Below are 26,735 nucleotides of genomic sequence, written 5' to 3'. Positions count from 1 at the left end.
GGTAACAGAATGAAGAATCCAGCCCTAAGCGAAGAGCAGATGTTGCCAGCTCAAAACGTCCTCACGCCTGAAGTGACTACCTCAGCTCCAACAAAAACTACCGATGAAGATAACCACGCCCTTCCACATCAACCGGGGAATGTGAGTCTTGAATATCACAGTGCCTTACCCATAGATTCACCCCCTACACCACTCAACCTAGGGAACAATGAGCACACCTGTAATAGAGTCAGTAATGCCAACGAAATGAAGGACAAGAAAGAAAGATCTGTGGTAAGGAGAACGAACCAATTATGGAGGAAAACAAAAAGTAGAACACCGACAAGCAGGGCTACTGGAATAAAGATAACCTCACGAATTCAGAATGAAGTTAAGGAGCTCAAGAAACTAGTAGGTAACTTGGTTCAAGTCTCGTCGAAATTCTCACAGACAATTGAGAAAATATGGGAGATGTCGTTAGGAACCCACGCTAAAGTTTCTCACATCCAGAATGTTGTACTCAGGCCCAACAGACCAAACAGAACCGATCCTTTATCAAATGAAGAAGCCTTGGCCTTACTCAGATCTTATGAACAACCGGTCCATGGAAGAGAGGAGAGCATCAAATTAGTACCTTTTGACTCCAATCGATCGTCCAGAAAGAATGACAGGAAAGCTATCCACAACAACCTACGACACATCCAGGTATCTGAATCTGATCATGGCAGCATCCCGAACTCACACGAACCCCTGAAATGCCTGTTACTAAACTGTCGTTCGGCAACGAAACATGCATCTGACATAGCTGCTCTCATTTTGAACAAGCAAATCGACCTGGCCTTCCTTACTGAAACTTGGCTCAGTGAACCATCTTCACCTAACTTAGATCTCCTAGTTCCTCCTCAATATAACATTGTCAGATTAGATAGACCTAAGAAAGTGGGAGGAGGCATAGCTTGCATCCACAGGTCTGAGATTGAGGTCAGCCAATTCCAACCTGACCCCCTAGAGTCTTGTGAATACCTCGGCCTCAATATAAGATCAGCAAACAACCAAAGATGCAGCATGCATGCGTTCTACCACCCTCCTGGAGATAACGCAAAGTTCTCAGAGCAACTCATGGAGATCATAACAACCAACTCTAACCCTGATGCCCACAATATATTCCTCGGTGACTTTAACCTCCACTGGGAGGACGGCAATGACAAACTAGTTAACTCACTTAAAGACTTCCTCATCGAGCTAAACCTTACACAAGCTTGCACACATCCCACTCACTCACAAGGAGGGACCATAGACTGGATTATTTCAAGGAATAAAGAGACTTCAATTCTCGCTATTGACCCGTGTGATTGGTCCGACCATCACGCCATAACTTTTGCGATAACCACAATGAAAAAGGGCAGGACCATACAACCCCGCAAGGCCAAAAAACTGGTCCGAGACACAAAAGAGGCTAATATTGAACTATTGGTGGAAAGATGTGAGAAAGTCTTGAAGCCACCAAACAACAGACTGAATGTCAGCGAGTTAACGGAGCACTCAATAGGAAATATCGTCAATGACACCATGCCACAGACACTGAAAAGAGTATCCGAGAAACCTAAAAATCCTTGGTTCAGTGAGTCACTAAATGAGGATAGGCGCAAATTGAGAATGGTCGAAAGGAAATGGAGGCAACATCCCTCCTCTCCCGAGCTGATAGCCCTTAGGAATACCAGAAGCCAATATAACAAGAAGATAATTAAATCCAAAAAAGATTTTATAAAAGCCGAACTTGACAATGCATCAAACAGACCTCGGAAACTCTTTGAGATTTTAAAACAACAGTCGAATAAGCTAGCTAAAACAGTTCACGAGAATCCAAAAACTCCCTTAAGTTGTGAGGAATTCTCTACATTTTTCACGGAGAAAACCAAACTGCTTGAAGTGGAACTCTCAACTGCTGCAACTAACATCTCAACCCTTACCTCACCTACAAAAGAGGCCAATGAGCCAACAGAGAGTCCCCAAACAAAAAATAAGGCAAAGTGGGACACATTCGAACTTTATGACCAAGATAAGATCACCAAAATGCTAAGGGAAATCAGACCGAACAACCACTATCAAGACCCTCTACCGGCAAAGTGCGTAAGAGTAATTAGCCATACCCTGGTTCCGATCTGGACTGAGATAATAAATGCCTCACTTACCCAAGGGACCCTGCCCGACTGCCTAAAAACAGGTCAGGTTGTGCCCATCATCAAAAAACCGACAGCGGATGCAACTGACCCGAACAACTATCGACCAGTGACCAACATACCTTTATTGGCCAAAACTATTGGGAAATGCGTACAAGGTCAACTGAGTCAACACATCGTTAAGTTCTCATTACTAGATGATTGCCAATCTGGATTCAGAGCTGGGCATAGTACTGAAACTGCGATCCTGCATATCGTGGACGACGCCCTGCAAGCCCTAAACAGAAATCAAGCATGCCTACTGATTCTCCTAGACCTGTCATCTGCATTTGACACGGTAAATCATGAAATGCTGATGACCAGGCTACAAGAAAGGATGGGCCTGTCGGGAAATGTGCTGAATTGGTTTAGATCTTTCTTGCAGAATAGGACTCAACGTTTCCTGGTCAATCAAGCGACCTCTTCCCCTTGTCCTACTGCCGTCGGGGTCCCGCAAGGGTCAACATTATCCCCAGATCTATTCAACCTATATGTTGAACCTCTCACGGAGATTCTTCGGGGATCACAGATACCCTATCATATGTATGCAGATGACACGCAAATATACATAAAGATCGCCTCCCGTGCTGACATTGACCTAATGAACATGACACTAAAGAGAGCCCTACAGTGGTTAACCACGAACCATTTGAAACTAAATGCCCATAAAACAGAATTCCTGTTAATCTCACCGACAAAGAACCGTTCCGAGGTAAAGGAATTGACGAAACTGGTGACAGCCCTGAACTGCACCCGACCCTAGTTAAGTCAGCTAAATCACTTGGAATTACCTTGGATGAGAACCTGGACATGAAAGACCACATAAACTCAATGGCCAAGGGTGCCCGCTTCCATCTGAACTATCTAAGAAAATTGAAACCGTACATCTCAAAGACGGACCTAAAACTGGCCGTACAATCCCTAGTTATTTCGAGGATTGAATACGGTTGCACTACGTTAGCGGGTCTACCCAAAACATCCATAGCTCCGCTAAAAGCCTGTCTCAATGCAGCGGCAAGACTGATCACGGGATCGAGGAAATTCGACCACATATCTCCTCACCTGAAGACACTAAACTGGCTACCCTATGAAGCCAGAATTCAAATGAAGATTGCTTGTATTACCCACAGAGCAGTTCACTTCAACATGCCGAGATACCTTGCCAAGAAAATTAAGCTATCGGGAAGCAACAGACCAACGAGAAGCGCTAAAGAACTGCTACTGAGGCCAGCCTTTTTCCGTAAGAAAAAGACCTACAACCGAGCGTTCTCAGGAGCCGCCCCCAGAGTCTGGAATTCTTTACCTCCGAACATCAGGAAGATTAAAAACTTGATATCATTCAAACGCGAACTGAAGAACCACTTGATGAGCAAACACCTCTCTTAGGAAAGAGTATTGAGTACTGATGAGAATATCCTCACCTAAGAGAGACGGCCTCGACTGGAACTTCTTGAAGATCAATTATCTGTTAACTGATTGATTTCATGTTTATACATTGGCCACACACGTTACTACTACCTTAAATCAAGGGGATCCGATATCTGTAACTCTCAGACAATACGATATACCCTCTACCTCACTTTGTTTTATTGCCTAGGATACCGGTTACATGGCAACACTTTTTACTCTTTAATGCTATTTATACACGATATTTGCACTGTTATGCTATACAACCCTACCTCATTCACCTCCTAATACTAATTGGATAGGCTGAAGAACTATTACCTATAATCCCCCTTACAGCTTATCGCCTTAGACCTTACACTCATGTATGTCTGTTGATACAATTGCCTCCATAATGTCTGTAACTTATCCTACATGTGAAGCGCTCTGATACCCACGGGTCTTGTCCGCGCTATACAAAACTCTATAAATAAATAAATAAATAAATAAACTATTGCATGGCCAAACACTTATAATGTCCCAAAGGCGAGACCCATTGGCTATGCCATTGCTTATTTTCCTTGTGCGTTGGATGTACTTTTTGAATTTAGCAGTGATGTACAGAGTATCTGTAGTGTTTTTATAGGAGGTGTCAGGTGGTAATATATTGGGCATGTATTGCTCACGAGAGGAGTACTTGCTTTCCAAAGAGACTGTGGCCATAATGGCGACATAGTGATGGTGATTCAATGGATGTATGTGGAGTTCGCACTCAGGTTTTGCTTTGTATTGTATATTTCTTCCTCAGGTTCGCTTATTGTTTTTGAAAGTTCCTCTATTAAAAGTAGAATTAGATCTAGTGAGCATTTGTTGAGGATACAATACCATTTTTCCATGAATTGTTGGTTGTTGTTTAGTCTGAATAACATTGGCCGAATTGCTAGCCTGAGACCACGTGGGATCCTCTTCATGCGGTGATATTGAATTAAAGTAGAGGCATGTAGACGTTGGTTTAATTCACGTCTTGTGAGATATTCCAGTTGACGTAGTTGCTGAGTGATTGATCCACTTTGGGCATTGAATGTTTTAGTTTCCTTTATAAGTTTATAAATTTCTGTTGCTTCATCAGTAGTATAGACATTTGTAGACGCCCAATTGTCTGTTATGTTTGCAATTGTTTCAAAAGACATTTTTCAATTGGTGGTGCTGATTTCCACTTGGGCAGAATCAATGAAATAATGGATGTATGTGGAGATCGCACTTGGGTTTTCTTTCGGGGTTAGTGCAACTATTGTGGTATGTGTGCTATGTCAGATTAATGCCTGCTAGCATTAGTATATAATTGAAAGTGGCCTAGCCCCTGAGTGGCTGCTAGGACTCTGACATGCAGCAACGAAGAGTGGTATTCCTTTTTAACATTTTAATCATGTATTTCAGAAATTCAAATGATCAAATTCATAAATCATTTGTTTTACATTTCATTTCACATTACATCAACGATGCAAACATTGTACATATAACCAAATACATTTCAATGAATAACCCAATGCATTTCGGAACCTATTGTTCCTTCGTCAGGGGCTCTGTTGAAGAGAAAAGAAAATAAAGGGAACGTATTAAAGCGATGCCTTTGTCTATTAGTCGTTTACATGAAATTGCTACATGTTCAAAAGCTCTTTTTGAAAATATGTTTCTATTAACTGGTGATTTTTGCATTGAAAAACGATCAATCATATAATATTCAAGCGCAACTTGCTGATTTTAAAGTGCCTGGCAATTAAAAACTCTTGTATAAATAACCTGATTCGTTTTTAGAATTTTCAAGAGTGGTTGTCTTACCTAATTTGAAAAATGTGGTTTTTGAGGACACGCGAAATGCCATACGATAAATCCGACACTGTTTGAATCTGTATACGAATGAACATATTGTAGCGCTTTAAAACAGTGTTTGTTGTGGATTCGCTTGATAGTTTTTCGATAAACTTGGGCTTACCTATCTAAACAGTCATTTGAAGTACGGAATTGCAATGACAACCTAAGGATTTGAATGAAATATATTCAAATATCAAGTTTTGAATTACATTTTTCAACAGTATCGTGAGTTAACAACAGCAGTATGCTTTGTTCAACTCACCTGCGTGAACTTAAAGACTGTTCAAGGTATTCGTATATAGGTGGTAGCACAATCTTGTGAACGTGATAGCTAAAAATAAAAAAGCGACCGGTTTTAGCTTCAGAAAGTTAAATTCCAAAGCAAATTTCTGTGTTTTTTGCAATTCTTGTAGAAAAGAAGGAGCTTGAAAGCTTACCCGTAGGTACGAAAGTTTCTGATAAACAGTGTTTCTCCTTCGTGTGCAGACACGTAAGGAAGGTCCCTTTTCTTTGTTTATTTGACCCATTTGTTGTTGGTAAACACTAACAGAGGACTCATTTGATTATCGGGATGGAAACAAGGGTTGCGGAAACTAAAAACGGACCAAGAACAAAATTAACATTATTGATGGTAGTCACTGAAAAAGGACTTCGATGTGGTTTTTTTGTTTATCTATTGGTGTCAACGAAAACTTTATCGTTCACGCATTGTTTTGGAGAAGTGTTAGCGATATTTAAACTGTTATTTTGTCGGAGTACACTGAACTGAAAAGCATCTCGTAGAATTGATTTTTCGACCATTTTTTTTAAAGAATAGTTTCTTTGAAAAAATTGTTTGTGACAGTTTAGGTTATGTTGTAAGCAAATCATCGATGATAATATATATACAATCAATATAATCCCTACCACACTGAATAAACACACATATGAATTATTACCATTTCGCATTGTTAGACATTATGACAAGAATCCTGATAGAATGAAAATGTATATGTGTAAGACTATTAAGACTATTAATATGCGGTGTTAGATCTAATTTCAGGTTAAAGACACTTGTATTGAGTGGTAAAATGAGTCTGCGTGTTTTGGTCTTCTGTGAGTCCCAGGCTCCAGATTAAATTTTATTTAAAGAAAGCATGTCATTTCTAATTTGTCATTAGCCCACGTGGTGTGAGAGTTTGCAGTTTCTTTATCCAGAAAACTTCTCGTTGGAGGAGGATTTTAGAGTTATCCAACCCAATTCTTTGTGGTACCAGTTCAATTATTTGGAACTTCAGTTGCGCAATTGAATGACGATGTTCTGTCCAGTGCATTGCTAATGGCGATGTTGTGCTCTTATTTCCAATCCTACTTTTGTGTTCAGAAAGTCTTGTTTTAATTTTCCTCTCTGTCTTGCCCACATATAAAAGTCCACAGGGGCATTTTATCATGTAGACTAGATGCTCTGAGTCACAATTTGCCGTATGTCTTAACTGAATATTTTCTCCTGTCCTTGGATGTAAGAGGATGTTTCCAATGATGGCGTTGTTACAATTCTTACAATTCCAACATTTAGTTGTGCCTTTATAAGTAGTTTGTTTTCCAAAATCCGGTTGCTTAATCCGTTTGGTGAGTAATTCTTTCAGATTTTGTGCCCGTTTGTAGGCGAAAAGTGGTTTGTTCTTAAATAAGGACCCAAAGTCGCTTTCTGTTTCAAGTATTTCCCATCTTTTTAAGATGATCTTCTTTATATCTCGTGATGCTGATGAATACTTCGAGACGAACCACATTCTTTTGCTCAGTTTCTTTGTTTTTTTTTCAAGAAGTAGAGATCTTGGCATTGCATTGACCTTTGTTATTTGTGTGTCAAGTTGTTCTGGAGGGTACCCTTGTGCTATATATCTTTGTTTTTGGTCTTCAAGTGCTTTGTCACAAGTAGTTTGTTGTGAAGAAATTCGTTTAATTCTCATTGTGAGAAGTTGGCCTGGTATATGATGCTCACTAGTTCTAGTGATCACCTTGTACCATGCCAAGCAACCCTTATGATGATTGGTTGTAAGTCAACCTTATAGACCAGCTATCCTAGTAGCGTGGACAAAGCAGTCTTAGGCTAAACTCTGTAAAGGCATGTGAAGCGAGCTGTTTTACCATACACAATCCCCTTGAATACCAAATGAAAGGACACCACACAGATATATATTGAATATATATATATATATTTATTTACTACAAATCCCCTATACTCTTTATGAGCACAGAAGCAAATGCGTTAAAACAAAACACAGTTTAAATATACAAAAGTTGCACAATATGGATGAGCCCTAGGGGCCACCTAAACCATATACTAAAATAGTGGTATAAGAACCACCTAGCTGAAAGGAAGTAGGCCTAGGGCCTTGGGAATCGCTGGAGCTGATCGGGACTAGCAGTGACTAAGTCGGGAAAGGCCCGCGGGACTCGGGTGCAGTGCTGAAAGTGCACTCATACACCAATGCAATGTCAATGGTGCGTAAAAGTTACAAAGTTAGTGTTTAAGGAACCTTCCGATGGACCTAGAAGGACAAAACTTTAGACCTAGGCACTAGAGGTGTGTACCAGTGTAGGAACACCGGCGTTGCTGAGTTACCTCACCCACAGGAAGCGGGTGCACAGGTGCGAAGTAGTGTCAGGTTTTGTCACGCAGGTCGATGGTTCTTGGAGCTGAAGATGCTGGGGGCGTCGAAACGAGAAGAGTTTCGGTGGATCTAAGGGTGGATCTGAAGTGGTGAAGACCTGAAAGCAGAGGGGACAATGTTCAAAGTCACTAGCCAGTGACTACCGTGGAACCAGGATGGAACCAGGCAATGTCGGGTGCAAACAGGCGATCAGGTGCAGGTTGTCTCTGCAGCCACGTGGACACGAAGAGGTCGAGGACGTCCAGGAGTCGATCGCGAGCTGTCCCACAAAGGCTCTAGCTGATGGCGGTGTCGGCAACTTGATTGGAGCAAACAGGCCTTGGCTAATGCAAGCCACGCAGGAAGTGAAGAAAGCTTATCACTTGGACCAGCAGAGTCAGAGCGGGTGCTCCTTTTTACAGGAGCGAGGGCAAGTCTGGAGCAAACAGACCTGCAGTGATGATTTCGGATTTTGTCGCCAAGATGGCCACTAGCCACGTGGCAAGTGGCCGGGATGGCGCGTTGAGTGGCAAGATGCAAAATGGCCCCCCGCAGATCGTGGAGATGCTGGGGGGCTGATCTTCGGTGCAAATGCTGCTCGGTGGTGGGGCTTCTCAAACCCCAGAGCACAGCGTTCTCGGGTGCTGCGCAGTCAGCTTCTCGGGGGGCTTTTGAGATGTCCGGTCCCACGTCTCTCGGTGCCTCCACGGGTCCCTTCTTTGCAGGGACTGTGGATCGGGCTGTGAGAAGTCTGGGAGTCTGGGTCTCGTCGGGCTCTGGGCTCCGGCTCCGGCAGGAGGCGGCAGCATAGCAGACGTCGAGTTGCTGGATGGTGCCTGTGTTCACAGGGTGGCCACTCCTAGGCCACAAGGGAGATGCTCTTCAGTCTTCTGTGCAGCAGAATTACGAAGTCTAGTCGTCTTCTTAGTTTCAAGTTGATTCAGGATGATCTGAGGTGCTATGGCACTGCTCCCACTCTTATTCCCAATCTGAGGGGTGGATCACCTGCTAGGTCCCTCCTCTGGGTGGGACCAGGAAGGGGGGCGGTTACACCCCCTTTCCTTTGTCCAGCTCTGCGCCAGGACTGGGGCTGGAAAGCCCCAGCACCAGTGTGGACTGGCTTATGCACGAGGACACCTTGTGTGCCCCAGGCATGTCTGATTTTATTCAGCCCTGTCCTACCCAATACACAAAATCCTGTCTGGGGTGGTGCTCGCAACTCCCAAGGCAGGAAAACCTTTGTCCAAGCCTCCCTCGCTGGAAGGACTGCCAGCAGCAGGAGGTCAGACTTGTGTCTGTGGTGGCAGCATCCATTTTGTGATGCTGAGGCTCGAGTTTAACTTTAACCGGGGTTCAGGTTATGTACATGTCGTGTCCCTCTAGAAGGGTGGAATGCTATCCCCGTCGACAGAACTGTCGAGGGGATAGTATTTCAAATCGTGTGACACCTTACTCGACATGTACAATACAATACAAGGAAAAGCATTGGACTGGATCATCTCGTTCCTCGTCGGAAGAACCGAGAGAGTCCGCCTCCCCCCATTCAAATCAGAGGCAACCGAAGTCATCTGCGGCGTACCACAAGGGTCATTACTCAGTCCCACGCTCTTCAACATGTACATGAGTCCCCTCGCATCCATCGCGCGACAACACAACCTCAACATCATCTCCTACGCTGACAACACCCAGCTGATCCTCTCCCTCACCAAAGATCCTAACACCGCCAAAACCAATCTACACGAAGGAATGAAAGAAGTAGCCGAATGGATGAAGAACAGTCGTCTAAAACTAAACTCGGACAAAATGGAAGTCCTCATCTTAGGATCATCCCCCTCGGCTTGGGACGACTCATGGTGGCCACCGGCCCTGGGCACAGCGCCCATACCTACAGATCACGCACGTAACCTGGGCTTCATCCTAGACTCCTCCCTATCGATGACCAGACAAGTCAACGCCGTCTCATCATCATGCTTCAACATCCTACGCATGCTCAAAAAAATCTTCTGCTGGATCCCCACCGAAACAAGAAAGACAGTCACCCACGCACTAGTCACTAGCCGACTGGATTATGGAAACACCCTCTACGCCGGAACCACAGCCAAACTACAGAAAAAACTCCAACGCATCCAAAACGCCTCAGCCAGACTCATACTGGACATCCCCCGTCAAGCTCACATTTCCGGTCATCTGAAAGATCTCGACTGGCTTCCCGTCAACAAGAGAATAACGTTCCGTCTCCTCACCCACGCACACAAGGCCCTCTATGACCTTGGACCCGAATGCATCAACAAACGACTATCCTTCTACTCACCCACCCGCCAACTACGTTCATCCAATCAAGCCCTCGCCACAATCCCGCGCATTAATAGATCCACCATGGGAGGAAGATCTTTCTCCTACTTAGCGGCCAAAACCTGGAATTCTCTCCCCACTCACCTCCGCATCACACAGAACCACCTCTCCTTCAGAAAGCAACTAAAAACCTGGCTATTCGATAAATAATACACCCACCCTCTCTCAAGCGCCTTGAGACCCACTGGGTGAGTAGTGCGCTATACAAATTATTGAACTTGAACTTGAACCAAAGTTAGCATATAACCGCGAGGATTATAATGCACTTAAGAGTATATGGTATGGCAATATCCCAAAACAGCTAAGGGAGTTGTTCCCGACAGCTGCAGACAGGCTCATTTCATGCTAGAGCACCATCTCACATGAAACCACGCACTCTGCCTCCAGGATTGCAGAGGCCTTACATAGGAGTGGCTTATAGGTTACCATGTGTCCAGTTAGGTTAGATATAGGTATACTATATCTAAGTAAGGGGTGATTACACCAACTTACCCCAGCTGAGTGATCAGCCAGTTGTGTCAAATATGGAGGCCAGGCCAGGGGTGGCACAATACATGCTGCAGCCCCTGGTAGGCCTTGGATACACCTATGCCCTGGGTACCTGGAGTACACTGTTACAGGGGCCTATAAGGTGAACCAGTTCCAATTTGTAATGCACCTAGAGTGCATTGGCATTAATTTAGAGAGAGAACAGCAGGCTGTGGGTCTGATTGGCAGGCCCACAGCCACATTAAGTCATAAACCAGTGAAGCAAAAAGCAAACATTTGGGGTGACCATAGGATAGCAGACCCTACTCTCCTACACTCATGAATTGAGTAACCAGTAAATTGTTAATCAAAGTCATAGGGTGGAAGCTTCCATGAAGTAGTGCAGTATTCTTGTCTGTATGTTTCTTAAATACACTAGTGTGTATTTGATTGTCTCTTAGTTCAACCATCACATCCAAGAATGGTATGGCATGTTTGTCCATCTGGTAAGTGAATTGAATTCTGGGATCAACTTGATTTAGGCTCTGGATATTCTTAATTAATGATGTTTGTGTGTTCTTCCAAATTAATAATATGTCATCAATATATCTTTTGTAGTATATCAAACCTTCTTGCCATGTTTGGTGTGCCATAATGTAATCGTTTTCAAATGTAGCCATGAATGTATTTGCATATACACAAGCTCCCGGAAAGCCCATTGCTGTACCATTGAGTTGAAGATAAAAATCATCTTGCCACATGAAATAGCTGTTTTCCAGACAAAATTCCAGAAGTTGAATAATAAAGCAGTTCAATGTTTCAGGTTTATCTTCTTGCAGCAAGGCCCACTCCATTGCTTCTAATCCTAGAGCATGAGGAATCGATGTGTAAAGTGCTACGACATCTATGGAGCACTGAATCCAGTTTTCAGTTGAGTCCGGACTGATGGTCATTAGTTTCTCAAAAAATCGGATGTGTCCTCTATGTAGCTTGGCCATCGCTGGATGAATGATTGCAAATTACTTTCAATGAATCTTCCTGGGTTTTCAAAAATCGATTTGCATCCTGACACTATTGGCCAAAAGGGCGGATTCCTGAAATTTTTACGTATTTTAGGTAGAAAATACATTTTTGGTCTCCTTGGAAAGGTTTGCCATAGATATCGTTTGATGTTGGTATTGATCCAGGTAAGTCTCTCTGCTTTATCTAGGATTGTACTTAGTGTGTTGGCTATGTCTGTTGTCGGATCTCTGTTGAGTTTAGCATAGGTGTTATGGTCAATTACATGTTCTGTACCTTTTGTCAAGTAGAAATCTGTGTCCATCACTACTAGGCCTCCTCCTTTGTCCGCTTTTTGAATTGTAATTGCATCATTCTTGGCCAATGCTTGTAAAGCACTGTATTCTGCTCGTGAAAGATTTTTTAAATTTCTTTTATATTTTATTTTGCTCAGGTCTGCTTTAACTAGAGCTTCAAAAGTATCCAGACTTGTGTGCGATATTGGAGCAATGAATGTACTCTTTGGTTTAAATTTGACGGTGGAATCATCATCATCAAATTCAGTGGGATTGACCAATGTAAAGAAATTCTTTAGGCGAAGGACTCTCATGAATTTAAAAAATGATACCTCTGTTTCCAATTCTGTGGTGTGATAGGTGCTTACAAATGAAGTACCCTTGTTCAACAAGTGCTCTTTAAATTGTGTTAAGTGTTGTTTAGAAATATTGACTATGAGATTTTCCCTTGGCTCCTCAAGCCTTTCTTCTTGTTTTCTTTTTCTTTTTCCTTTTCATCGTCTTGTTTTTTTTCGAGTTGTTTGGAGGTAGCTTGATCCTGTGGTCTGTTTTGTGGTCCTTCCTTCTCTAAAAAAGAAGAAGATGATGAAGATGCTGTGTTACTGGCTTCTTGTGCTGATGTTGCAGAATCTGTTGTCTTGTCGGATGGTTTGTGGCTCGACAGATGGCTAGCTGATTGTCTAGAGATGTTTGTGTCGCTGTCAGAGATTACACTTTCTTCTGAAGAAGCTGGTTGTGTTTTTTTGCCACCGTATCTTCGTTCTGCATAATTCTCCGCCCATGTATAAGCTTCATTCAGCTTATAATCAATGATATCCCTCTGGAATTTTCGTAACTTAGTTTCTTGTAATTCCTTGCCATATTTATCGAGACGAGTGTTTAAGTCTTCTAGAAATTTTCCCCATGGTTCTGCTTCCATTCTGGCAGATAGATCTTGCTTTGTATTGTATATTTCTTCCTCAAGTTCGCTTATTGTTTTTGAAAGTTCCTCTATTAAAAGTAGAATTAGATCTAGTGAGCATTTGTTGAGGATACAATACCATTTTTCCATGAATTGTTGGTTGTTGTTTAGTCTGAATAACATTGGCCGAATTTGCTAGCCTGAGACCACGTGGAATCCTCTTCATGCGGTGATATTGAATTAAAGTAGAGGCATGTAGACGTTGGTTTAATTCACGTCTTGTGCGATATTCCAGTTGACGTAGTTGCTGAGTGATTGATCCACTTTGGGCATTGAATGTTTTAGTTTCCTTTATAAGTTTATAAATTTCTGTTGCTTCATCAGTAGTATAGACATTTGTAGACGCCCGATTGTCTGTTATGTTTGCAATTGTTTCAAAAGACATTTTTCAATTGGTGGTGCTGATTTCCACTTGGGCAGAATCAATGAAATAATGGATGTATGTGGAGATTGCACTTGGGTTTTCTTTCGGGGTTAGTGCAACTATTGTGGTATGTGTGCTATGTCAGATTAATGCCTGCTAGCATTAGTATATAATAATAATACTGGATTTTATACAGCGCGAACAGCTACCTCACAAGGAGGTGTCCCGGCGCTAGTAGTTCACAGATAACCTGGGCCAAAGGTAGGGGAGCTAGCGTGGCTGGGTGAAAAGCCAGGTCTTTAGCAGTTTCTTAAAGCAGGGTTCGGTTGGAGCCTGTTGAATTGCTTGTGGTAGGGAGTTCCACAAAGCGGAGACATTCGCTGAGAAGGTCCGACCGCCTAGTCGGGCCTTCTTTGCACGTGGGACAGCCAGTAGAACACGGTCATTGGACCGTAGTGCGCGGCTTTGGGAGTATCTTGGGAGACGGTTTTTCAGGTATTGTGGGCAGGAACCATGCAAAGATCTGAATGCAAGCGTCAGCGCTTTGAATTTTGTTCTGTTGGCAACTGGTAGCCAATGCAGGGTTCGAAGATGCGGAGAGACTGACTGCTTAAACGGGATTCGCAGTAACAGTCTCGCAGCCGCATTCTGAACTACCTGAAGCTTGTGAGTCAGGTATTTAGGGAGGCCAAGGTACAAGCCATTGGCATAATCCAGTCGTGAGGTGACAGTTGCGTGGACAACTGTTTTTCTGCAGCCCACCGGTAGAAGTTTTAAAATTTTACGGAGGTTTTTTAGTTTGCTCAGGCAGCATCCGGCCACTTGTTGGATATGGGATGTAAAGGACATATTATCATCCCATCTCACTCCAAGATTTTTTGCCGAGTGACTGGGTGAAGGGGGTGGGCCCATCTCCGTAGGCCACCAGAGTTCTGGGGCGGGGGTGGGGCCCTTCCCGAAGAAGATGACTTCGGTTTTATTGGCATTTAATTTTAGTTTATTAGTGTTCATCCAGTGTGCTATGTCCTGGAGACAGCCTTTGAAATTTGCGAAAGAATCCTGCGTCATCTCTGAGTACGGAAATACCAACTGGGTGTCGTCAGCATACGAGATTGCCTTGACACCCCAGTTGGCAATTAGCGCAAAGAGAGGTGCCAGATAGATGTTGAACAAAAGGGGGCTGAGGGCCGATCCCTGCGGGAATTGAATTGAAAGTGGCCTAGCCCCTGAGTGGCTGCTAGGACTCTGACATGCAGCAACGAAGAGTGGTATTCCTTTTTAACATTTTAATCATGTATTTCAGAAATTCAAACGATCAAATTCATAAATCATTTGTTTTACATTTCATTTCACATTACAACAACGATGCAAACATTGTTTTAAAACGCTACATATGTTCATTCGTATACAGATTCAAACAGTGTCGGATTTATCGCATGGCATTTCGCATGTCCTCGAAAACCAAATTTTTCAAATTAGGTAAGACAACCACTCTTGAAAATTCTAAAAACGAATCAGGTTATTTATACATGAATTTTTAATTGCCAGGCACTTTAAAATCAGCAAGTTGCGCTTGAGTATTATATGCTTGATCGTTTTTCAATGCAAACATCACCAGTTAATAGAAACCTATTTTCAAAAAGAGCTTTTGAACATGTAGCAATTTCATGTAAACGACTAATAGACAAAGGCAACGCTTTAATACGTTCCCTTTATTTTATTTTCTCTTCAACAGAACCCATGACGAAGGAACAATAGGTTCCGAAATGCATTGGGTTATTCATTGAAATGTATTTGGTTATATGTACAATGTTTGCATCGTTGATGTAATGTGAAATGAAATGTAAAACAAATGATTTATGAATTTGATCGTTTGAATTTCTGAAATACATGATTAAAATTTTAAAAAGGAATACCACTCTTTGTTGCTGCATGTCAGAGTCCTAGCAGCCACTCAGGGGCTAGGCCACTTTCAAAGACATAGTGATGGTGGACAGAATGAGAAGGGCGATTTGGAATAAATACTGAACAGAGGCGAGACAATTGGAATAATAATAGTAAACTTAAAGATGCCACAAAGATATGAGAGTGAAGCGAGTATTAAAAGACTGATAATGCAAAGTGTGAAATCTAATAGTCCCAAAATCCAGGAGAAACCACCGGCAAAGGTAATCAAAGCACACGGCTTTGATACGATATCCTATGCTGATGACACTCAGATTCTGATAACCTTAGGCCCCAATCCTGCAGATGCCAAAATCAGATTCCAACAGTGCATGATCAACATTCAAAAATGGATGAACAACAATTATTTAATGCTGAATGCTGCAAAAACAGAGATCATGCTATTTGGCATGGCCAATAAAATCTGGTCCGATGAATGGTGGCCTACGGCCCTTGGCTTCTGCCCGGCCCCCAAAAATACAGTCAGAAATCTGGGAGTCATCATTGATGATAAACTATCCCTGACCCCACACATAAACAAAGTTGTCCATTCAAGTATTGGATTAATGAGAAGTCTTAGAAAAAATTTTAAGTGGCTCCCACTTGCTTCTCGAAAACCGCTCATTCAAGGCCTCAGAAATCAGTCGTCTTGATTATGGAAATGCGTTATTGGCCGATGTGAACGACAGTGCCCTCACCAAACTCCAGACTCTGCAGAATTCAGCGGCTAGGCTGACTCTAGACCTCCCACCCCGCACACCTTCAGCCCCTTGTCTGAAGGCGCTCCATTGGCTCCCCATAAGAAAACGTATTTCATTCAAAATCTGTTGCCTGGTGCATAAATCCATCAATGGACACGGACCAAAATACCTGCAGCGGAAACTCCAAGGTTACTGTCCCGGGAGAACCCTGCGCTCTTCCACTAAACATCTTTTAAAGGTCCCCAAGGTCAGGACCGTGAGAAACGGAGACAGGAGCTTCTCCAAAATAGGCCCCACCACCTGGAACACACTACCACTAACCATCAGACTGGACCCCAACCTTAAAACTTTCCGCAAAAACCTTAAAACATGGCTCTTTAGTCGGTAATGAATCCCCTTTGGGTTCCCTTCTCTCCAGTTGTCTCGCAAGCGCTCTGAGACCTATTGGTGAATTATGTGCTATATAAAAATAAATACATAGACATAGACATAGATTGAAAAAGAGAGAGGATGCGTCAGAAAAGTAAAAAAAAAACAGCTACCCCTAAATGAGTGTGGAATTTAAGGCATTGATGTACTGGGTGGAAACCAATCTTGCTACAGAAGCCAGCATTATCACAGAGATGCTGATTGTTGTTTTTATTGGTGTAAGTGAGATTTATTGGAGTCATATTCGGGAGCCGAGAGCATCCATGACCCCAGTAAACCTCTCAGGGCGACAAAGCCTGTGTTCGCGACTGGTTGCGCGTCCTGCCCCGAGGAGAGTTGAGGAACCGAGATAATGGAATATTGTACAGAGCAGCGTGTTGGAATTACAAACAATCCACAAAAACAACGTGAAACCCAGAGAGAGTCTAGCCAGCCACCCCCACGCCCCGAAACAAGGCTCAGCTTGCTGAAAGAATCGGCAGTCAAAGGTGTCCGACAACAGTGGGACAGGTGGGAGTCTCCTAGGACCAGGCAGACAAAGAACCCACACAAAACGCTAAGAGGACGAACAAAGCCACAATCAAAGCCCAGAACTCCTGCCCCAAATCGATCCTCAGCAACATAAGAAACCTGAACACATACAGCCACGGGGGGCAGGAAGGACACCAGGTAGCAGAGATCAAAGTCACTGCCAGTAAATAAGGGAACACACTCTAGGTGGGCAGACAAAGGCATGGGCGACAGAAAATAATGTTTACAGGAGGGCACTTAAGCAGCACACTTACAGCCATCCATCTGACCTGACCTCTCCGGCCACCCACCTCGAGAATGATTGGCCATTCCTAGCAGAAGGCCTGGACACAAGACACGTAAATCACAGAATTGTTATTTGAATTGGTTATGCTCTGGGTATCTGCGAGTAAAACAAGCGGGCGCCTTGCGCTGAAAGTTTGAAAAAAAAGGTGTGCAGGCTGCAGCGGGAGAGAGAGGCGGAGGGGTGCACCCGCGAGTGGTGTGTGCACGCTGGGGAGAGTGGTCTGCTCTTTTTTAAACCACATATTCCTGCTTGTGGCGCGCCGCTGATCACTCCTGCAAGGCGTATGTCGGCACAACCACGAGTATGTGATTTGAACAAGAGCTTCACCATGGCTAAAGGTCTCCTATGCAGCGGATGCGCGCTGCGTAGGCGAGACCTAAAAAGTGTCTCAGCAACAGTAAGTTATAGTAGCTCTCCCCAGAGAGTCACTTGAGTGGCAAGCTCCCAGGAAAGTCCTGGCTCTTCCACCCCTGCTACCCGGCTTACGTGGATCCGTCAAGCCTGAACACTAAAATGTGCCAGCCGGTTACCATTTAGTGGAAGTTCCACAGCGCTGCGACTCCGGGCTGTGAAAGGCAGTTGCGGCCAATTATGGCACCAATATTCAGATGCCAAGGCACGCTGAGCTTTTCCAGGAGCAAAGGATTTGGAGCACCAGAGTCCCGAAGTGCTGAGGGGCCTAGGGCCGGGCTGAGAGGCGGAAGCTGTGTCCTGTAGTCCTTTGCAGAACAGGCAGTGCACGACCAAGCAAGAATTCCTCAAGGCTCGGCACACAGAACACTGAACTTGGACTCGGTCTCCTGGGAGCACGAAGCCCACTCGTCCGCTTCCTCAGCTATACTCCGCCCCACACAGCCCAGCCCAGCCCAGGCCAAATCATCGGGGCACAGAGAACAAGGCCCTGCCATGCAGCACTCAGGGCTCGCTACCTCTGCTCCGGTCCTCACTGAAACTTCCCATCCAGGGAGTCAAAAGCCTACCAGACCATCATGGAAAAAAGTGAGACAGAATTGTGTGCAGGGTTAGCTTATCCTGACGTTGCCGTGACAGTCTCCCACTGTTAGGCTCTTAGCAGTTCTCGTCACACTGATTAAAAAAACATAATAATCTCAGCCTTTGAAAGAAGCTTCTCCGTTGTCGCTTGAGATTTGTTTAAAAATAGAAGACTGATCTGGAGCTTCAGAAAGATTGTCTAATATTGTTGCGAGGATGAAGAATTCATGTCTTCCACACCAGTGAGGAAGTGTGGAGGATTTGAATATCTCGTCCTCCATACCAAGGGCATTCAATCCAGACCTTTTGGCTTTGCTAATGTGTAGTATTGGTGGTGCTAGTATTTTTGATGGAGGTAGTAGTGGGGGTATTGCTGGAGGAGGTACTATTGGTGGTATTAATGATGTCATATTGATGGTGGAGTTTGTGGTATGTGTGTGCGTTGACCTATCCTCGGTCTTTACGATGGTAGGTTCTAGGCCTTTCCCAGAACAGGGCAGGGGTCACCAATCGAACCTTCTTACTGAGAGAGGATCACTAACTCTGTCATAGGATTCATGTGTGGAGTTCAGTGGTTTAATCATACTTTGTTTGGTAAATTATAGTGTTAGGTCTTTTTACATATGAAACATGAATGCTCACTGACCGGCACATTTATCTCAAGTTCCACTGCTGATTAACCCATAATTCTGAATGCCGACATCCCATGCACTGCACTTGTGCAGGCGTGCCCGGATTGATAGTATGCCGTGCATGAGTGATACAGGTCTGCAGTTTCCATTTTGGAAGCCCACATCCTGGATCAGCATACAAGATGGAGGAGAGGTTGCTTTCTCTGGGCAACCTATGTGTATTGCTGGCATCTCCTAGATTTGAAGGGGAAGCACCAGACCCTATAGTGAGGAAAGAGTTGACAGGCTTTCTTTGGAAGTGCCACCTACCTTCCTGATACATTGACCTGTAAGTGAGTCTGACTGCAGCTGCCATTAGGAAGATGGCAGGGTGTGCAGGGTGAGGCCTGCAGTATCTTTTGTTAGGGGAAATTAGTCATTTGAAGGGGCTCAGATTCTTCTCTCTCCCTAATCTCTGTGAGATGTTGCAAATAGCTGGGTGCGGCCTGCTCACACTTGTTTGTACTTGTGTGGTGGGCACCGCACCTGGAGATTGTCCTGCTGCGCAGAGCATCATTGTATAATGAGGCCAGTTCTGGTAGGTGGCCTGACCAGGAAACATGAAAGGGGAACCAAACGAAACTTGGTCCATGGAAGGAGACATGGAATAAACATCCTTACACTGTGTGCTCCAATGCTGTGCAGCTCCCTTTAAGGCTGCTAAGTGCAACCTGTAAACTCTGTGCTACTGGTAAGTTCCCTACTGCTGCAGAAGGGCTGACCATGACCTGGTGCTGCCCCTACAAACTAGGTGAAGGACTAAAAGGGCTCATGCTTGAGACAGATTGCCAAGCCTAACAGGGGAAGGGTTACACAAGCTGCCCTCATAGGTAGCACCTAAAATTCTGGACCTAGTTGGGGGAACCCACAGAAGGTGGGACCCACGAGGGACAGGTGGAGGGGTAGCTGAGTTAGCTGGAAAGTGCCAGTGGAAGCATAAAGATTGCCACCTATAAATTAGGTATCATTGCATTATTGTGTGTGTAGTAGAGTTCTCTGTTTTCTGTGTAATAAAGTACTTCTGTTTCATACAAAAAAAGCAGTGGGCTGTACAGCGCTGCTTGGGTGGCGGGGGTGTTGATTACTGAGCTTGAGTACCCCAACACTAACCTCCGTGAGAAACCTGTGATTGCTAGCACAGAATGGGTTATATTTGACCCAGTTTGCAGGGACAAAGTAGGACAGGCCTCGGATCAGCAGTGGTTAAAGGCCTCATCCATCATGGTTGTGGCCTAGTAGCCCCTGTCTGCCCTCGGCCTCTTGAACAGGCTCTGACCGCATGAATGAGCTATGGAATTGAATATGATGAAAATTTGATATTTTTTTTTTTTTACAGATTTTATTTGTCTGGACACACATATGATGCATTTCCCCGAACAATGGGGACCACTGCAAGCAATAACATATCAAAATATCATTGACAGACTTTTAATAAAAAAACAGTATCCCGACCCCCCTCCCGCACCTCCCCCCAAGTACGCAGCCGTTGAACTGAGGACGACATAACTGTACAGAAAGCATACGGAGTCAAGCCAGGACACAGCACCAGAAAGTCAAATGTCTAAGCGTTAAGGTACTCAGAAAGATGTCCGGGCGGTAATTATGCCCCACCTGTTCAACAGACTACGACTGATTCAAAACGGTGCAGCTAGACTGCTCTTAGGTATCCATAAAAGTAAATGTATTTCTCCACAGCTATGTGCTTTGCATTGACTTCCTACCATGTTCAAGGCATGTCTATTTGTCACAAAAAATTTAGGGGCAAAGGTCCGGTTTAGGAAGTACATAATTTCCTACTGTCCTCCATGCTCACTTCGTTGTTTCAGTCGACTAATGTTCTCCATTCCCAAAATAAATATGCGGATGGGTGGAAGATCTTTCTCTTTTCGAGCTGCCAAATTTTAGAAAGGGCTTCCAATGAACGTCAGATTAGAAACCAAGTATGTGGTGTATAGAAGGAAAATTAAAACATGGCTTTTCAATTGATTTGTTCTCCAGTTCTAACTCCTCTGCAACAGGGCGCCCAAATTGGGGTAATCAACATGCTTTATAAATACAGTTACAATTATAAAATAGTCAATCATTCATTTCAATACATAAACTCTCTAGGAGCGGGGAATGATGCTCCAAATAGCCAAAAGCATATGGTGAAAGAGAAATGGAGCCGAAAGCTCTCTTATGCATATTTAAAAGAATTGGTAACAAAAGGCCATGCAGCAGCTTAAACTGTATATAGCGAGACTTAAAAATATAGGTGTATTAATAACTACACCTTCCGTTGAAGTTCGCCCTTTCTGTTACCTACATTAAGAATATCAAATTACCAATATATACCTTCCTCCGGTTATCTTCTTTTTTCAATACACACATTTAAGCCTCTTCCTTCCCTCTGACCTATGAGCATTTAGAGGTCTTACGCCTTGCTCCCAATTACATTTAGAACAGCATGCATCGTGCAGGCAAACAAGCGTCTTCTGCGTATGCAGGGACCTGCAGGATAAAGCCCTTGGCAGGGTCACTGATGGAAGGTCACAACGACTTTGTCTTTTTTATTCCAAGCTTCCATGTGTGTTGTGTGTTCTGGTGCTTTACCTCTTTGCTCCTATCAGTTACTGTACTCCTTGTGTTCTGTCTTTTTGCACTGAGCCTTTGGGTGTGCTGGGGGGGGGGGGGAGGGGGCTTTTTAGGTCTTGCCTAGGCAAAGCTTGCACTGTCTCTTGGAGATAGGCTGTATTCAGGATACAGACATGGAACTCCTCCCACTTTCCAACCATCTTTTAATAGCTCCTCCCACTTTTCAACCATCTTTTTAATAGGCTCCAGTCACTGTCCTTTGTGCATGGCGGCTTTTCATTGGTCAATAGGCTTAATAGTTCCTCCTCAGCACCACCTTTTCTCTTCTTGTAACCTCCCATGAGGACACCCCCAGTTACTACTCTGTATGTTTTAATTATAGCCTCTAGCACTTTGTCTTAAATGCCTTACTACTGCCAGATGTTGCAGGCTGAACACACTCTCCCGGTACGCTTTTTAAAAAATTTAACCAGCACAGCACGCCTCAGCACTAATAATGGCAGTCGCGTTTTTCTTTTTTTTGTTAATTACGATCACCGAAGCTGTTGCAAGCTTTTTTTTCTGTTTATTTACTTTTCATACATTGCAGCACCCATACTTTAGCTTTAAACATCTTAAGCTAAAGCGAAGGTGCCACAATTGCTTCAAAAGTAAAGATTTCTTTACTTTTGAAGCAAAAGTGGAACCTGTGCTTTATCTTAAGATGTTCATAGCCTAAGCGCCGGTGCCACCATTGAAATAAAAGTAAACAAATAAAAGAAAAAAAAGCGTGCAGGCAAGATTTTTTTCTATTTGTTTACTTTTGTTACAATCGCTGAACCTGCAGCACCCGCGCTCTATATAATATTATATATTATAGTCTAATATCTTTATATATATTGCGTGTTTTGCACAAAAATGAAGAAAAAAGATAAGAATTTGCACTTTTGCTGTGATTTGCACAGTATTTTTGTCTATGGTTTACTCATCATGGGGTGTATTTAAGTCTGTCTTCTAAAAAGGTAGTGCGTTTGTGATCAAGGCCTGAACTGCCCAAAACGCGTCATAACAGCATTTTTCAAAAAAAATTTCATGAGCATTAAAATTGGTGTCTGTGCCCGATCTTTGGATTTGGAGGAATAGAAGGGATTGTGTTAATGGTTATGGAGTCCAGCAGGCTCAGGTTCACAGACTCCCTCCCTAAGACAGTTGGTCGTATACAGCTGACTCTGCTTTTGCCTCATCATTTTAAAGAGTGCTTTTTTTTTTTGTAAAATTTTTTATTTTGCAATGAACAAAAAGAATAAGAAAACACAATAAGCCGCACCGGGGCGACACACATGTTCCCACACAGTGGGAAATGAAGCAATGTAAGACGGTGGTAATGTCACAACGTTAAGAAAGAAATTAAGCAATGAGTCCGAGCACCTGTAGGAAAAGAAAATCGGAAATAATGCCCCTTAGGAGCTGAGACTTGCGAAATCCAATGGTCCCTTCAAGCAGGTCTTCTAGCAAACCAAAGATCACAAAAATGCACCGTCCGGTGAGATGAGGTACCTCGGTTGCAGCATTGAAAATAAAGAAGAAAAAAAAACAACGCCCCAGCCCCCCACCCTCCCCCTCCCTCGTGACGGCAACACAAACACACCACAATTATTCGACATGCACACTAAAGTTGGAAGAGGTGTAAGGTTCTTAATGATGCCGGGCAAACCGCTGAGGGCAGGCCAGTAGATAGGAAGGTTACCAAGGGGCCCCACACGTGCTTAAAGTTCTTGTAATTACCAAGGAAGATATCCGCCATTCTTTCCATGCTCAGGAGTCTCCAGAGCCTCGCGTGCCAAAGGGAAATCGCCGGCGCCTCCTTCCGTTTCCAAGCCGACGCCAGCGTAAGCTTGGCTGCTCCTAGGCACAGCCATAGGATTTTCTTATCCGCGCGCGTCTGGTGCTCAAGACCGGGGTCCCGTAGGCCCAGGAGCGCAAAGGCCAAAGAATTCTCAACAGGGTATCGTAGGATATCCTTGATATGGGAAAGAATTTCATCCCAGAACGGCCTGATTATTGGGCAATCCCACCAAATGTGGCGGAAGTCCCCCAGAAGGCCACAGCCCCTCCAGCACTTGTCCGAGGTAGCCGGGTAGATACGATGGAGCCGAGCCGGCACCATATACCACTGTGTGAGAGTCTTTAAATGAGCCTCCCGGACGTGGATCGAGTGATTGAATTGGTTCATATCTCGCCACAGCGCTGACCATTCGGCGTCGGCGATATCCCTCCCCACCATCTCCTCCCACTGCTCCATGTAACGTGGCCTAGGGGACAATTCAGATTGAAGCAGCAGCTGATACAGGAAGGAGATGGCTCCCTTCATGGTGGATGTCCTTAGCAGAAAAGCCTCAAATTTCGAAGGGGGCCTCGTGGCTGCCTCCAGCACGCCTGGCGATGTAGCCCAGTGTAGTAGTTGTACATGCTTATATCTATCAGTTTGCGGCACCTGGTAATCCCGCATGCAATTAGCAAAGGTCAAAGGATCAGAGCCGTGAAACAAGTGAAGCAGCGCCCGACATCCACCCTCCCTCCATGCGTCAAAGGGCCCCTCGGTAAGCGCCGGCTGGAAGGCCGGATTAAAATGCAATGGCGTGAACGGAGATGGGAAGGTCGTCCACCGCTCATCGCCAGCCAGGGTGTCCCATACCTTCAGCGTAGTGCCCGTGGGGGTACTAATGTAAGCATTCACGGGGCGATCTTTCTTCGGCTTCCAGGCTAAATCCCAGATGGACCGGCCCGCCACGCTTCGGTCCATATGCAGCCAGTGCTTTTCAGAGAGCTGCTGCGACCACTCTACCATGACCCTCAGTTGGGCAGCCTTATAATAAAGGCGCAGGTCTGGGAGACCAACCCCTCCTTCCGACCGAGGTCGGCGAAGTACCGCGAAGGATAGACGCTCCCTGCCAGACAAATTTCAAGACCATCGTTTTGAGTTGCCGGAAGTAAGCGCTATCCAGCGGAATAGGCAGGGCTTGGAATAGGTACAGGTATTTGGGGAGAAGGACCATTTTAACCGCATGCACCCTACCTAGCCAGGACAGGAATTTAGGTTTCCACCTCTCCAATTCCGCCCGGGTCTTCGCCATGAGAGGCGGGAAGTTGGCCGCGAATAGCTTTCCCACCGTCGGAGTCAGGTGGACTCCCAGATAGACAATCGAACCTGAAGCCCAAGCCAATGGCGTCAACGCCCGCACCTGAGCAACATCAGCTCGCGATAAAGTCAAATTCAAAATGTAAGACTTGCCGTAATTTACTTTAAATCCAGCCACAACCTCAAATTCAAGCAAAATGTCCCTAACACAGGGCAGAGAACTAGCCGGATCAGCCACCGAGAGCAGGACGTCGTCCGCGAAGAGAGAGATTTTGTGTTGTTCTCCCGTGAACGGTATGCCCTTCACACCTTCGTGCTCCCTCACCGCCATCGCCAGGGGCTCAATGCTGAGCGCGAATAACAAGGGGGAGAGGGGACACCCCTGTCTGGTGCCCCGCGAGTGTGCGAAGAAGGCCGACAGGTGGCCATTCACTGCCACCCTCGACCGTGGGCTGCAAAAGTTCGCCTGCACCATGGTAATGAATTTGTCAGAAAAGCCGAAAGCCCGCAGCGTGTTAAAAAGAAAGCCCCAATCCACGCGGTCGAAGGCCTTCTCCTCGTCCAGACCCACCAACACAGCCGGGATGCGGAATCTGTCCGCTTTTTCAATGAGGTGAACCACCCTGAGGGTATTATCGTGGGTCTGGCGACCCTTAATAAAGCCAGACTGGTCTGGGTGTATGATCTCCGGCAGCAGATCTTGTAGGCGGCCAGCCAGAATCGCTGAGTACAGCTTTGCGTCGATGTTAAGCAAAGCTATGGGACGAAACGAAGCACATTGCTCCGGATCCTTCCCAGGTTTCGGCAAGACCGTAATCACCGCCTCCGCCAGGGTCCCCGCGTTCATCCCGGACGCCGCCATATCATTAAAAAGGGCGACCAGAAAGTCACACAGCTCAGTAGCATACGTCTTGTAAAAGACCGCAGTGTAACCATCCGGACCCGGAGCCTTGTGTAATTTCAAATTTTTGATGGCGGAGAGAACCTCTTCTCTCGAGATCGGTGCTTCTAACAGCTCGTTCCATTCCTGAGACACTCGGGGCAACGGCAAACGCCGTAGGAACTCCCGCTGTGACTCCGCGTCCAGGGCGTCGCCCGCATACAACTCGGCGTAAAAGCGCCCAAAAATATCCGCCTTCGCTCCATCCCTATGGTGCAACACCCCTGCGGCATCTCTGATCCCTCCAATGTATTCCCGTTCCCTCCTGTCCCGCAGTTGTCGCGCTAAGTGTCTACCAACCTTGTTGCCGCAGGCATAGGAGTGACGCCCCAGCCGCAGAAGCGTAAGCTCGGCCCTATCGGCATAGTGTGCCTTCAGTTTACCCCTCACTGCCGTCAACGGGCGTAGAGTCACTCTCGAAGGATTGAGCTTGTGAGCTCGTTCCAGCTCAACCACCTCAGCCTCCAATGCCTCACGTTCCTTCCTCCGCAATGCGTTAATCTGTGAGTTAAGTCCCAGGCATGTACCCCTGATCGTAGCCTTAAAGGCGTCCCACGTGGTCGACAGTGAAGTGTCCGATGGGGGATTGAGGTCGAAGAATTCTCGGATAGCAAGGCGTAATGCCTGATTAGAGACTTCGTCCCTGACTACCGACGCCGGGAAATACCACTTCCGATGTGATGCATCAGGTGGCGACCAACGAAGATTAAGCACCAAGAGACTGTGGTCCGATACCGAGATCGGAAGAATGGCGGCATCCAGCACGTCCCCGCGTAGGGACTGACTAAGAAAGATGAAATCTAAACGGGAGTAGGAATGATGCACGTGGGAGAAAAATGTGTAATCCTTCGTGGTAGGATGGAAAAAACGCCAGCCATCAACTAGCCCCAGGTCCCCCACCCCTTGCTGTGCCGAATCAGAAAACACTCCCGTGCCCGCCCTATGACCCCCTGAGCTATCCAGATCCTTGTCCCACACCAGGTTGAAATCCCCCAACAGGAATAAATGACCTTCTGCAAAGT

This window comes from Lissotriton vulgaris, chromosome 2_2 (genome assembly GCF_964263255.1).
Source record: "Lissotriton vulgaris chromosome 2_2, aLisVul1.2, whole genome shotgun sequence".
Classification (NCBI taxonomy): Eukaryota; Metazoa; Chordata; class Amphibia; order Caudata; family Salamandridae; genus Lissotriton; species Lissotriton vulgaris.
The sequence above is the reverse complement of the archived record's forward strand: the minus strand, read 5'-3'. Positions refer to the sequence as shown.